The 15,316-nt window shown below is 46.6% G+C and overlaps 1 protein-coding gene across 2 annotated transcripts in view; it reads right to left on the reverse strand.

Moving 5' to 3' along the window:
• Positions 1 to 8,832: 8,832 nt before the first annotated feature.
• Positions 8,833 to 15,316, reverse strand: part of LOC310823790 (26S proteasome non-ATPase regulatory subunit 2-like) — a 34,133-nt gene continuing 27,649 nt past the window's right edge. For both annotated transcript variants that reach the window (XM_083696644.1, XM_083696642.1), the window contains exon 25: positions 8,833 to 15,231. The gene's annotated coding sequence lies outside the window, so the exon portion shown is untranslated. The remainder of the gene's footprint in view (positions 15,232 to 15,316) is intronic.

Genomic DNA, 15,316 nt, shown 5'->3' on the forward strand with positions numbered 1-15,316 from the left:
GGGATTGCCTCGTGCAGTCCATCACCGCTCAAAAAGCTACGAGTTGTACCTAATCCACATACATACCAGGCATGTCATCAGTTTAATCAGAAGGTCTGTCACTTGGAGTGGACAGAACAACCCTATTGTGGAGCCGAATGTTTGGGTATCTGAAGCAACCATAAATTTATGATTTTTTATTTTATGATCAGACTTTTAGAGACCAATGTAAATGCCATTTATTACAATCAGCAGAGGTTCATCAATTACACATATGATGCCTTATCAGCCCTAGGAGAGCAGGTTAGAGAGACAAGTAGAATGACATGGCAGAACAGACAGGCGCTACATTTTCTGATGGCCGCTCAAGGTGGAGTGTGTAAAATGTTTGGGGACCAATGCTGTACATTCATTCCTGATAACACTGATCCTTCAGGAAGTTTTGTTAGAGCAATGACTAAACTAAAAACCTTGAGACAGGAAGTGAGACACAATGCGGGCACAGACTTTGGGAAATTAGACTGGTTTGACAACATCCTAGGATCATGGGGAGGAATGTTGGCAAAAATGGGAATAATGGTTGTGATAGTGATTGTAGTGTTAGGACTGATATTTTGTTGTATAATGCCTGTTTTGAGATCTTTCTTTATACAGGGCACAATTAAGCAGATGAGTGTAACCAGAGGGATAGCTCCAATGGCACTCAACAGAATGGGAGGCCAACTAGACCTATGTCCTGTTCTCGACTGGGGAGGCAGCAGTGAGTCATCTGCCCCCTCATCCGATGACGACGAGATCGTCTAGACTCCCAGCCAGGACTATCAAGCTCTAACAGCTACACCTACTTGAGAGGAACATTGCTCCATTCATTAAGAAGGACGAAACCCTGGCCATACAAGGACTATATTCCCCTTGGAAATATTGACAACTCGAATGGACGATGATGTGTTTTATGGTGTCATGTAGAACAATTAGAGTGTGTAGAACTGATAGAATGACCATGTTGAATGTATGCATAGAGGTGCAATGGGATGGCCATGGTTCAGGGAATGTTCCCCTGTAATGAAAACATAGGTCCCATTACAGGTTGGTGTGTTGTGTGATGTTTTACTTTTTGTTAACGAATTGTGTAGTCATATAAATGTGTAGGAAGTTGTTGCTCATGGGGACGGGTGCTCATTTGCAGACCTGTAAAGTGGTTGCTCAATGATGACTGGATAGTGTGAGAACCGTGGGGGAATTTTCCTGGTACAAGGCTAGGTTTTTCGCCCCCACCTGTAAAGGAGACGTGTCCCCAGGAGCTAATGGACTGTCATACTGTTGATGTAATTCATGTGTTATTTTTTACTTATACAATTCACATATGTATATTGTCTTGAATCACTTGCATGTTTTGTTAGTATACTGTTTTCAATCACCAATATAGGATGTGGGACTATTAAGTCCCAAAGGGGGGAATATATGGTCAATTTAAAGACAATATAAGGGTTTGTAATCCCACACATAGGGAAAAGGTCACAGGAAACAGATGGTCCTAGAACATTTGGAGGATGCAGTAAAGAGGGGTGAGGTCAGATTGAGGGGTTTGCTATAGGTTCGCAAAGGGGGGGTTTGCAAAGGATCAAAGCTGGAGAAACCAGGATAGAGTAATTAAAAGTTAGGGTAATTAAGTAATAAACAAAGTAATAAACAGTCAGAACAAAAGGCCTGATCAGACAAACGGGCGCCAGCCAGGTGGGCGGCGCACACCTTGATGACGAAATGTAGATCTTGAATGTTATTGGTGTATGTAGACAGAAATCAGAAATACGTTGAATAGAAGGCGTTAACCTGTGTGAAATCTATAAAGACAGGTGACTGAGGAGATAATGGGGTCAGCTTTGCAAACCTGAACGGCTACATATTCTGCGTGAATAAAGTCTTTGAATGAATCAACAGCTCTGGTTAACGGTATTTTATTTCAAAGTATTATAACTTAAATTCTACGACATGACATGGGAGAATTTGGGGAGATTGAACACCAGACGGGCGGCAGCATTCTGGATGAGCTACAGAGGCTTGATGGTGGAGGCGGGGAGACCGGCCAAGAGTGCGTTGCAGTAGTCCTCAGGTGCACCAGTCATCCTGCCTACACAGCATACAGCGCAGACACGCACACACACACACACACCATTTTCCAACACTTAGACAAATGCACTCAACCTGTTCCTAAAGACACAACCAAAACACAGTCTGGAGCCTTTCCAAAAACCACTACCACAACACACACACACATTTCCCCACACGAACACCAACACACTCGATGTTGTCTCAGCGATGGGGGGCCTCAGAAAAGCCCAGTGCTTTACCTTTACTTTCCATTCCATTACCAGACACAGAAAAACACACAATCTGCTGAATAACTATGGAGAATGTAAGACCCACCCAGTGTGTGTGTGTGTGTGTGTGTGTGTGTGTGTGTAAGTAAGCAAGAGAGAGAATGAGTGAGTGTGTGCAAGAGTGTGTGTATAGAAAAAGGTAAGTAACCCTGTGAATAACACTAAATCCCAGGCCAGACCTGCTGCGGATTGCTATCACCTTCTCTAAAAGAAGACCAAGAAAGAGGGAGGGGGAGGATAATGGAGTACTTTCCTCACAATGAAACAAGACAGAATGGTATAAAGGTGCGAAGGGTGCCGAGTGGGGAAGAGGTTGAGGTTCGGGGTTGAGGTTAGAAGGTACAGTTGGGGGGTGAGTGGCCGATGGCCTGGGGTGATGGGTGAGATGGGTATAGGAGTGAGTGACAGGTGGGGGAGATAGTGGTTGAAGTGTGATATCAGAACTAGTAGTAACCTTTAGGGCAGGTCTTGCAGCATTGTCCTGGCAGGAGCACTGGGTCCTCACAGTTGGGCTCTGGACAGTCCTGCTTGATGTTCTTACAGCTCACTTTGCCGTACACCTTCCCTCTGCGACTCTTTTGCTAAGAGAATCAAATCAAAACATCAACTCTTCATCCAAACTAGACTCTTAATTGTTCACAGTTGTGATGGTAATTGGTTTGACATATTAGACCAGAGTTGATAGGGCCTATTTAAAAAGCTCCACTTTTGCGGCTAGTCTGCATCCCAGCGAGCAGCAGCATCCAAAACTCGGTCTGGCTTTACATACTCCTTTTCCCTCCCCGCCTGTAGCTGAGTGTTGGTCTGATCACTCCGTTGTGTAATAAAGCAGTAGGCTAATACCCTCCTAAATGATCATGGGAAGTAGCCTACATAAGTCTCCAGATGGTATCTGTTGAGGGTCTCTTTTGAAGGTATCTGAGATGAAGCATCCAGGTTAGAGGATAGAGGTTTGGTAGTAGCCCACCATCTGGTCCAGAAGGTCTACCCCCTTCATATGCTGCTGATAGTCAGCAAGGCATGCTGGCACCCGAACCTCCATCTGGTGTTGACCATTGGCCTTCCTCCTCACTGACCCATAAGCTGTCGGGTCATGGTAGTTGGAGAGGACCATCACTGCCTTGGTGTCCTGCCAGATGCAGAAGGTCAAGTCATCCCGCTGCGCCACCTTGAACTCATGCCTGTTCAAGCCAGCCTGCTTTGTGAGGTCCTTGTTCTTGGGGAGGTCCTTCCTGTTGGCACGCACCGTTCCACAAGCTTGCACCCCCCTGGTCTTGAGGTCCACCATCAACTTCACACCGGTGTAAAAGTTGTCCATGTATACGGACAGGTTGGACCCGAAATAAGGTGTCGCCAGGTCTGAGACTATCCGGTGAGCCAGGTCTTTCTCCGTCTTACCCTGAATGGGCCCCGTGTACACCTGAAAATTGGTGACATAGCCTGTATTGCTCTCCGCCATGACCCACACCTTTATTCCCCACTTCACCGGCTTCTTGGGGAGGTACTGCCGGAAGCCCAGGCGTCCCTTGAACTTCACCATGGACTCATCCACGGTCACGAAGCCATTGACCTCATAGAGTGCCTGGAATCTAACCAGGAGGAGGTCCATGAACCCCTGGAGCTTCCAGAGCTTGTCCGATTTGTCCACGGCAGGGTCCATGCTATCTTGGAGATGGAGATATCTGAAAATGCATATGATAAGATTAATGAGTTTAAGCCTAACATGTATTGCCATCATTGTATTTATTTATATGTATTAGTAAGAGAACGGAACTCGGAAGAGAGCGCAAGAAAACAAAACACAAATCATTACCTCCAGATCATGTCGAAGCGGTCCCTTGCCATGGCCTTGGGGACGTGGGTCTGGTACAACCATTTGGTCTGCCTCCAGTAATCCCTGCGTGCTGGCAGCTTCAAAATACCGAAGGTGAAACACAGCCCGACAAATGTCTTCATCTCCGTTTTGGAGACAGGGTTCCACTTGGAGTTGGTGGGGGTCTGACTGCACGTCTCTTCAGCGTACCGATTCGTTTCCTTCACCAACATGTCCCAAAGCTCATCGTTAAAAATACGTGAAAAGACATCCAGGGGGCTAGCATCCACGGGGATCGGTTGCTTCACCCCCGGTTTGCGGGTGAACTGCTTCGCATTGCGCGGCTGGTAACCCTCGGTTTTCCAGTCTACCTGGAATCCGAGAAAGTCGTCCTCCTCCTCTCCTTCTGTCCAAAAAATCCCACTCCTGTGCTCTATCCAAAGGATCATCCGGTAGATAATCATCCTCTACCTCCTCCTCCCTCTCAAACTCCTCATTCTCTCCCAACTCTTTGTCACTGCCCTCGCTGTCAAAATTCTCCTCTGTCGTAGCCATCTCGCCGCTCTCCAAAAAAAATCTACAATAAACGCACGTGTATGTCTGATTGATTTACATGATTTTCGGCGAATCACACGACATTTGGGTGCTCACGTGTTTTTAAAAAATCAAAAAGACCCACCTCATGTGTATTTGAACCAATGACAGTGCATTATATGCTGCACGCCTCATGAAAAATACGACAAATCAAAAATGCTGCGCCATGCAGCATCCGGCAGGAGAGTCAGAGTTGCGCAACGCAGCAACTGGTGGTAGATGCAATGTTGCGGCGCGCGATGTTGGATTATAGAAGGGTTAACCCTTCTATAATCCACACAGAACCGTATAGACCCATCTGGCTTGTTAACAAGCACGATGGGGCTACACCAGTCACTGCGGGACTCCTCGACCACACCCAGCTCCAGCATGGCTTCCAATTCCCTGCACACAATGTCTCGTTTGTGTACCGACAACCTATAGGGTCGCGTGCGCACCGTTAAACCCGGCTGCGTGTCTATATGGTAGTCGATAAGCGTAGTCCGACCGGGCAGAGGAGAGAACGCGTCAGCGAACCTAGCTTGCAAATCTGCAACGTCCGTGGCCTGGCTCGCAGAGAGATGGTTATCAATGCCGACCGGAGTGCTAACTTTTGATTTTGGGACTTCCGGTCCGAACTCATCTCACTCTGGAATTATTGTAGCCAGAGCAACAGTGACCACGTCGTTCCATTTTTTAAGGAGATTTACGTGATACACCTGCAAGCTATCCCCCAGGTCCGAGCGTACTACCTAATAATCCACGTCCCCCATGCGACATGTGACCACAAACGGCCCTTGCCACTTCGCGAGTAATTTCGTGCTGGAGGTGGGTAACAGTACGAGCACCTTGTCTCTCGGTGTAAATTCTCGCAGGTTAGTTCCCCTGTCGTATAGGCGCTTTTGACGCTCCTGGGCTTGCTGCAAATGCTCGCGTGAGATAACCCCTAGGGCGTGGAGCTTTGTGCGCAAGTCCAGGACGTATTGAATCTCACTTTTACTGTCGCTAGACCCTTCCTCCCAATTTTCTTTAAGAAGGTCTAGGACACCCCGGGGCTTACGCCCGTAGAGTAATTCAAACGGGGAAAACCCGGTGGAAGCTTGGGGAACTTCCCGTACTGCAAACAGCAGGGGATCTAGCCATTTATGCCAATTCCGACTATCCTCGTGTACAAACTTCCGGATCATTGATTTCAAGGTCCGATTGAACCGCTCACAAAGGCCATCGGTGGCCAGGTGGTACACACTGGTTCGAATCGCCTTGATGTTCAACAACCCGTATAGTTCCCTGAGAGTGCGTGACATAAAATTAGTGCCCTGGTCGATGAGAATCTCTTTTGGGATTCCCACGCAGGAGATTACTTGAAACAATGCCTGCGCTACACTCCTGGCAGAAATATTGCGCAGCGGTATTGCCTCGGGGTATCGGGTTGCGTAATCTATCAAGACCAACACAAATCGATATCCCTGTGTTCACCGATCAAATGGCCCGATAATATCCATGGCAATGCGGTCGAATGGGTTCTCGACCAATAGTAAGGGCCGCAAGGGGGCCCGTGGAATGGCTGGGGGATTTACCAACTGACATTCGCAACAAGAAGCGCACCACCTACGCACCTTTGCCCGAATTCCCGGCCAATAAAATCGAGCCATTATACGGTTTAGTGTCTTATCATAAACTAAATGGCCCGCCATGGGGTTGAAATGAGCCGCCTGGAAGACCATTTCCCGGCGGCTACAGGGAATCAACAACTGGGTTACTTCCTCCTGGCTATGTGAGTCACGACTTACTCGGTATAACCTGTCGCTGATAATCGCAAAATAGGGGTGGGCGCGCACTGTGTCTGGCCGTACCAAAGTACCATCAATCGCTATCACTTGGTCATAGGCCGGTGGTAGGGTCTCGTCACGAGACTGCTCGAGGGGGAAGTCACCTAGCAGCGGATAGTTCGGCGAGGAAATCTCGGGTTGAGACTCCCCCTCGGCTCCGGCTCCTCGGCAGTGTCGCGAGGCACCGCCTCAGCACAGAGCACATTACACGCCTCACACCTCCCTCTCTGTCGTGCATGCACCCCAGTAGCCTGCTTTACCGCTTGAGGAAACCCCACCCAATCTACACCCAGAATAAGGGGATGCGTGAGGCGCAGGCTAACCGCCGCCTGTACACTATACTTTTTTCCCTCAAAATGAATCTCGATAGCGACCACAGGATATTCGTGAATGTCCCCATGCACACACTTCACCAACACCCTCGATGCCTTTAACAATGCCCCCGGTCGAACCAGGCGCTCCTGGAGCATGCAGCCCGAATCCAAGAACGCCTGGTGCGTATCGTGTTGTATCCTTACCGGAACACAATATGCCTGTCCTGGTCCGGGGGGAGGGCCCGGTGTGTTGCCGATGCGGACGACCTGTCCCACCTCCATCACTGGGCAATCCGCCTGGACGTGGCCCGGCCACCCGCAGCGCCAACACACCCCCCCTGCCGCTCGTGGGTGCTTCCTGTGGGACCAGGGCTGGTTCTCGACGTGTCTGCCCTTGCCATCTCGTCCTGGGGGCGGGCGTCGGCCCCTCCTTGTCCGGTGCCACGGCTCCTTCCTTCCGCTGCGGGAGGGAGAGATGGTCCTCCGCCAAGGTGACGGCGGCCGCGAGATCCTGGGGCCGGTGGTACTGGACCCAGGCGGCGGTTCGGGCCGGGATCCCCGTGAGGAACTGTTCCATCACGACCCGGTCCCCGAACTCCTCCGCCGAGCTGTTCCTCGGGTCCAGCCACCGCCACGCGCCGTCCCGCAGCCGCTGGGCGTAAGCAAAGCCTCCATCGTCAGGGCCCGGAACCGGCGACGGTGTTCTTCCGGCGTGAGGCCCAGGCGGTCTCGAATCGCCCGGGCTAGGGAGGGATAATCCCGCTGGGCGGCCGTTGGCAGGCTGTGGGCAGCGAGCTGCGCCTCGCCTGACAGGAGGGGCAGCAGATGGTACGCCCACTCGCCGTCCGGCCACCCCGAGATCCTCGCCGTCCCCTCGAACACCGCCAGGAACGCCTCCGGGTCGTCCAGGTCCCCCATCTTCTGGAGGTGTGCCTTGGGGGGACCTTGTGTCAACCCGGGCGCCGGTCCCGCTTTGATAGCCCCGACGAGCTCCCGGAGGAGGGCACGGTCCTCAGCCCTCGCCGTCGCCATCTCTCCCCTTGCGGACTGCTGCTCCTGCTGGAGTTGGGCCTGCCGCTCTAGTATGAGGGCCATCCCTCCGATTAACGCCTCCATTTCCCTCTTTCTCTCTGTGTCCCTCGTTGGGCGCCACTGTAACGATGTCCGTGACACAGAGACGGAGTCGAGGTTGCTTGTATGGGAAAATCCTGTTTATTTTATAAAGTCTTTCTTAGGACTTTCCAGTCCTTGCTTTCCAGCCTCCTCCCTTGAAAGCAGAGGCACACACATCTTAAACCCTTTCGTTGACGAGGCTTCATTCGCAACAGGTGCGCAACAAAGCCTCGCTTCCGTAACCCTGGCCACGGTCCTGTAGCTCCCTCTCCAGGCCGAACGCTGCATGTCCCCCCACAGGCCTGTTTGCACTTCATCATTAGGTGGTAACCACCGGATTTATTTAATGCTACACTGGGTGATTCATTAGGGAGACTGGATAGCAAATTGTCTATTGGAGTTAACACAACCAATTTCAATCACGCAATTCACACGTAATGTGGTGTGTGTTTGTGTATTGCCCATTACGCGTGGCCTGCGGCACTTTGCTGCACTCCAAGTCTGAAAACGTAGGACATCGCCTGCATTTAAGGTTACAGACAATTCGTTCAATGTTGGTGACGTTGTATATTAGGCCTGTTATAATTTGATATCCAGAAGTAAAGGATACAAGTTAAGTGTTAAATATACAGCCATACCTCGGTAGCTTGTGTGGCGTTTGACCTCAAAAATATTTGGTTTCCACAAAAATATGTAGTCTCTGAAACCCACTGTGAGAATGAAAGTTCAGATGAATCAAAGTTCATTTGCGTGTGTTTCAAATTAAACTCAGGAGAGGGTGTAGTGGAATTTAAGTAATGGTATTTTGAAATAACATACCGTTAAACCGGAGCTGTTGATTCATTCAAAGACTTTATTCACAGAGTATAAAGCTGGGTCAGGTTTGCAAAGTTGAACCCCTTTCACTTCCGTTACCTGTCCTTTTATAAACATCACACAGGTCAACGCCCTTCATTCAAATTCCTGTCTACTTACACCAATGATATTTAAGAACTACATTTCGTCATCCTGGGGCTACGCCCCCTTTGACTTGGCGTCTGTCAGTCTACTTGAGAGATCAATTGACCTAGGCTATTTTCTAAAGCCTTTTGTCCTGGCTGTTTACAACTGTGTTTGTCACCCATCCATCCTGTCCCCAGATCACCTGATTATGTTTACACAGCTGTGTACCACTCTACTTCAAAGCATCCATACCCCCTAGTCAGCCCCCACCTATCTGATCTCACCCCTCTGAGATGTTCCAGGACCATCTGGTGTCCTTGTGACCTTTTCCCCTAGGTGTGGGATTACTAAGGCTAGTATTTGTCTTTAAATTTACTATAAGGGTGGGCAAGAAAGAAGAAAAAAGACACAGGGAGAGAGCGCGTCTGAAGTCGTTTCTAACTCATTTTTACATTTACATTTTTGACATTTAGCAGACGCCTTTATCCAAAGCGACTTACATTGTACTTAAGTACATTTGTCTAAAGTAAGTCAATCATCGATACATCAGTCATCATAAGAAAACAAATCTATGCTAGGACCAGGGGCCATTGGCAGTCACAATGCTAGAAGAAGGAATGATTACTTGATTTTATTTTATTTTTTTATTTACAGTAGAGAAACTGCAAAGGGGGGTAGTGGGGATGAAGATGTCTTTAGGAGAGACAGTCAAGATGTAGCCTGAAGAGATGGGTCTTCAGTCTACGGCGGAAGATAGGTAGTGAATCATTTGGTGAACTCGCCAAGAAACATTACCAGGAGTGCAAACTTGAGAGTAGGCATAACACATTTTCTACTTCACCCATGAATCTACTTCACCCTGGGTCATTTTCTTTTCTTTTTTTTAAAGAAAATAGAGAAACTAGGCCATGCCCAATGCAGCCTCTGCTACAAAGAGATCAATTATTCTACCAAGGGCTCCTATGCCCTTTTGGCACACTGTACAACCGAAAAACAGCCAAAAGGTGGTGACTATTATGACCACACACAGTCTCATATCAATGTCAGCAACTCAGGGCCCATCAATGCAGGGCCCTGAGCAGATGAGGGAAAGAGTGAAGGTGCCAGTACCCCTGTTTGAAAGGGTAGCAAATGCAGAGGTGAGTGTTGGTTAGCCAGTATGTGCTAGTTGTTATCTATGTAAAGTCTTAAGCCTAGACTTTGATAAGCAGAATAGGAAATCCCTCATAGATGCCCCATAGTACAGTGAATCGCAGTATTATTTTATTATTTTATTATAGAATTATTTTTATAATGATGTCAAGTTTACTTATCACAAGCTATGTGCTTTGCAAGTGGTAACATATGAAATACTAATACTATTTTAGTGTTTTTTTCCAGGCAATGGTTCTTGGAACCATTGCAGAACATTCCTATCTGTAGCTTCTGTCATTGTTGAGCTTGCCCAGACACTGGCTCTGGATAAACCAACTTTAGGGGGCATGAAGCTATCCCGGACTGCTGCCTCGTACAAGATGGTCCAGGGCCTGGGGCACACCTTCTCAGAGAGGATGTTTGAGAGCATCAGGTCAAGCCCATTCTCAATCAACTTGGATGAGAGCACATCAAGCTCCAATAAGAAGGTGCTGTCAATTCTAGTAAGCTACTTCAATTCCAACTTCAAGTTGAAGCGTGTGTTAGTCGAACACCTTGGCTCCATTGAAGTGCTAAAGGGGGGGCTGCTGATCATTTGGAATGGGCCCTAGTGACCTTTTTCAATTACCATAAAATCCTATTTGCCAACATGGTCAGTATGATGATGGACTCCTGTAACATAATGCGAGGGAGCAAGTCCGGGCTGGAGACCAGAATAAGAGCAAAAGTACTGCCAGTACTACTGCCATGGAGATTCCTGCCACCACATCCACAATGCCGCCAAACAGTTTGCTGCGCCCTTTGGCCACCACCTCGAGCAGCTCTTCACTGACCTCCACACAGACCACCAGTGGGCTTCAGACCAGGTAATTGTCATAGATATTGTGAAAAATATGCCTACACCGGAAATATACTCGTTGCATAATGGCAAATAGGCTTAATAAGAGTAAGCCCTTTTTTTGCCCGTTGGAGATCTGTGAGTTCATGGGCATTCCAGGCACCAACCCACAGCGGTTTGTGGCGCACCGATGGCTTTCGGCATATGATGTGGGCATCAGCACTTGCCGAATGTTGCCTGCATACAAGGTGCTGTACTTCGGATTCCTCAGTCAGGCAGACCAGACCCTTTACAAAGAAGTCCTAGAGGAGATCTACAAGGACCACGGTGTTGGTGAGCGGGCAAAGGCCAGGATCCAGTATTTCCACCAGGACCTCAGAAAAAAAGGTACAATTGTTGAAATGGACCTAATATTGTTTACAGATTTAAAGGGGAAAGACAAAATGCTGCCTCTCTGGGAGCTGTATGTCGGACCGGTGGCTGAGAAACTGAAGGCAAAAAATCCACGTCATCCAGTTAGTAAATGTATTGAAAATGGCAAATCAAACATAAACCCATTTCTCTAGGTAAAATGATTTCATTGCAATCGTTTTATTTTGATAATGTTTTCCAGAGTGTGCTGCAGTTTCTTGACACAGTGAAGACTGCGTACATGTCCACAGCAGCCTACATGCAGAAAAAGGTGCCACTGATCATCAGGACCCTACAATCACTGTATGCTCTGGACCCATTGGCGAGAGGCCACTCAGAGACTGGCATACTCCTGAAGCGGCTGGCAGGGATGATGGGCCACTTGGTGCCACCCCAGTGTGAGGTGCCACTGGAAGTGGTAAAGTTCAACGTGGATTCCACCCTTCCCCTGTACATTGATGGTGACAACATGGTGAACAGGTGGGCAAATGTGATGGACAACCAAGTATGCCCTCAGGTCCAGGGGTCAGACAGCCATCCAGATGTTCAAGAGAGAAGATGTGAAGCTCTCAAAGGTTGACAAGGTCCTCTGCAGGAACATCCACACTGCAGGCACAAAGGACAAGGCTTGCAGACAACAAGCCCTGTTGAAGAAGAAAGGGAGGCAGGAAGAGTTTGGTTGCCAGCCAACAACCAGTGCCGAGCAAAGCAGGAAGACTGCAGTGGAGAAGGACAGGCAAGCCAAAGTGAGGCACATAGCTGCTCAAAAGAGGAAAAAAAGCACTGGAAGTACTGGTACAGGCAAAGAAGGCAAAAAAGCACAAGTAATGTGCTTGGTGGGGTGGACTGGAGTGGGTGGATGAGTGGGTGGGCGGTTGTAGCATGCATCATGGGAAGGGGCCTGGGTGCCACGCATTGATCATTTGCTTAGTTTTCAGGCAAAACAAAAATGTTGTCACCTTTTTGGGCCATCACCAGTTTGCACCCCAGTATGTGACACAGAGAACTATTTGTATCAGGTGTCAGAGGAAGGAAGATGGTATCAGCTGTGAAGGTGACTGTATCCACCGCCGTGACAGCATGTGATCAGAATGTGTTCACCCTGTGCACCTACGTAATGGCACAAAACTATCTCCATGTTCCTGTGGATGCATACATGGCCATTGATCTCTACCTTTCCCTGAGAGAAGAACTTACAACACTTTTAAACATTGAGAGATAAAGGGAGCGAAGAAAAGACTTGTATATCACGTTATGTCTCTGATTTGCATAAGAATCAATTACACACTGTGTAGATTAGGATGTCACTACCAACTCAGCAAATTTCATTATTTTCTCTCGATCCTGACAAACTCCCCAGTCCCTGCCAGTGACAAACATACACACAACTTGATGCAGCTACCACTATTCTTCACACGAGAGATGGTGCAGAAACTGCATTGCATGTGCTGGATTTGCACCAAACTTAATGCTTTGTAGTAAAACCAAATAAACACATTTCCAGCCACTTTCTTCGCTGTATCACTTGAATTCATTGTTGCAAACACAATTATGGATATGAGAGATGATTTTCCATTAAGGGATTATTTTTGGCTACTTGGTTATAGACCAATTTTGTAGAGTGACTGAGATGATGTTGTCCCATCGTCTGTGTTTTTTCCTCTCCACCATTCGACTTTGTAGATTGTAGATCTCCCCAGGCGTCAGGGTGGCATTCCTGAGCAGTTTTGTTCCTCTCCATTTGCTCAGTTTGTAAAGACAACCTGATCCACACAGTGTGTTATTGATTCCTATGCAAATCAGAGACCCTATAAAAACAAAGATATTAATTCCAAAATTACATTAACTATTATCCTTGATTTAAGATGGACTCAATTCAACGTATTGAGTGATTTGTTGATGAGTTTAAGAGTGTCAAAGCAAAGGGTCTGAATACTTATGTACATGAGGTATATCTGTATTTCAATTTGAATAAATGTACTGAAATTTCTAAAAACATATTTTCACTTTGTCATTCTGGGCTATTGTGTGTGGATTGATGGCAAATTATTTTAATTTAATCCATTTTAAATTGAGCCTATAACACAACAAAATGTGGAAAAAGTGAAGCGGTCTGAATACTTTCCGAGTATTTAAGTTAATATGTGTTATATATTGTTATTATCAATTTAGACAACAGAATTGTGTATCACGACATATGATTTCATCACTATATGATTCCATTGAAAGACTATAAATTATCATATTAAATTATCGCCCAGCCCTAATTGAACATTGAAGTCAATTAACTACATTCAATAAAACTTTGCAGATTTGCATGTTAACTGTTAACCCCAATATATTGTCAAGAATAATATTTTCTACAAATGAGATGAGTGAGAAAGAGCCCATTAAAAAAGCACCTCAGAATCCCAGCAAGTGTTAAAAGAAAAACAGTGAAAGTTGAGGATAGACGGTAGGACAAAGGTCCACATGGAGAAAGGTCTCAAGGATAGCTCATTAAACAGCAAGCAAAAAAAAAAAAAAAAAACCTTGCTCGGGTAATTCAGAGATATTTTGCATGTCCATGGTACCAACCCCTCCTAAAGGGATACAAACCCCACAGATAGGGCCATGATTATCAGTTTTTCACTGCGGCCCAATTAAGGAGAAACTGATCTCCATCTAGTCCACTCATCTTCCAAAGCCAGTCCAGCTGAATAAGAAAGTTTCCATATGGGCAAACCACTGGTTCAAACCCTCTAAATAATTCTTCTTATAATATTCATATCCACCCCACCATAACCAAGGGGGTATTTCACAAAAGCAGGATTATGCAGTTTGCCAGGTAACCTCCCAAAAATATAATTGAATGACTTCTGATATTTTGTTGATAATTAGCAATCATGTACAATACATATCAGTATGACAATCACATTCCTAAACCTAATATTACGTTTATTTTACAGATTCAAATCCAAAACATCAATATATAGTTATAGTCTTTTCCAAATTTAGCTGGGCAATATGCTAATCCTGCTTTGTAAATACTCCCCTCCCCTGGTCTTTTATCCATGGACACCCTGCAAGTCAGCCATCCAGACAAGCAGCAACCATCAAGTTCCATCTGTCTATTACCCTGCTCCTTCCCTCCAACCTCCTCCCCCCCCAACCCACTAGCTGTCCAGCAGGACGGAGGCCTCAAGGTAGCCCTAGCTGCTAGGCACTTTAATGTGCTGTTGTGGATGGGCTGGATCACATTCTTGGCCAGCTACTTCTCATCCAATACATTTCTTACAACCCGAATACAAAAACATTGCAATAAAACATTTCTAAAAAAAACATACAAAAATATTTCCAAATGTTTTACAAAACTATTAACGTATTAGCTGAAATTTCAAGCCGAGGTGAGACGCACCTTATTATGGCAGAACATTATGGTAGAATATGATAGTAGGCATTTGCCAGTTTAGTCTTCATAAAACCCCCAAAAGCTTTGTTGCCCTGAGATAGGAAGAGGGAAATGGAGAGAACAAGAGACTGAAAAATCATATTGTGATAAAGTTACATCCCTAGTTCTGTTTGACCTGAATTAACCTTGCACAATGTGTGTGACCATCACTCAATTTCTGAATATTTCCTTTAGCTGACAGAAACTCTTTGGGTCAATTTGGGGATCCCAAAACATACAAGTGAACAAACAATGAAAATACTAATTATGTGAGTTTAGCGACCAAGGGTCGACCAACATGCTGCATTGCCTGCGCATAATCTCAAATAAGTCTATTTTTACATTTTATTTTATCATTATTTTGGTGTGTTGTGTATGAGTCAAATTTGTATTATTTGGGCAAATTTAAGTCCCACAATTGTCGTTTCAGCTTGTGCTGTCCCTCAGAAGTCACCGGGCAGTCGAGCTCCAAACCACCTGGGAAAGACAAACAGAGCATGGATATGAACACACATGCAGATACAGATGTACTACATCAAATTCTACTCGCACCTGTCACTTA

Source organism: Argentina silus, assembly GCF_951799395.1.
Source record: "Argentina silus genome assembly, chromosome: Y".
NCBI classification, from domain to species: domain Eukaryota; kingdom Metazoa; phylum Chordata; class Actinopteri; order Argentiniformes; family Argentinidae; genus Argentina; species Argentina silus.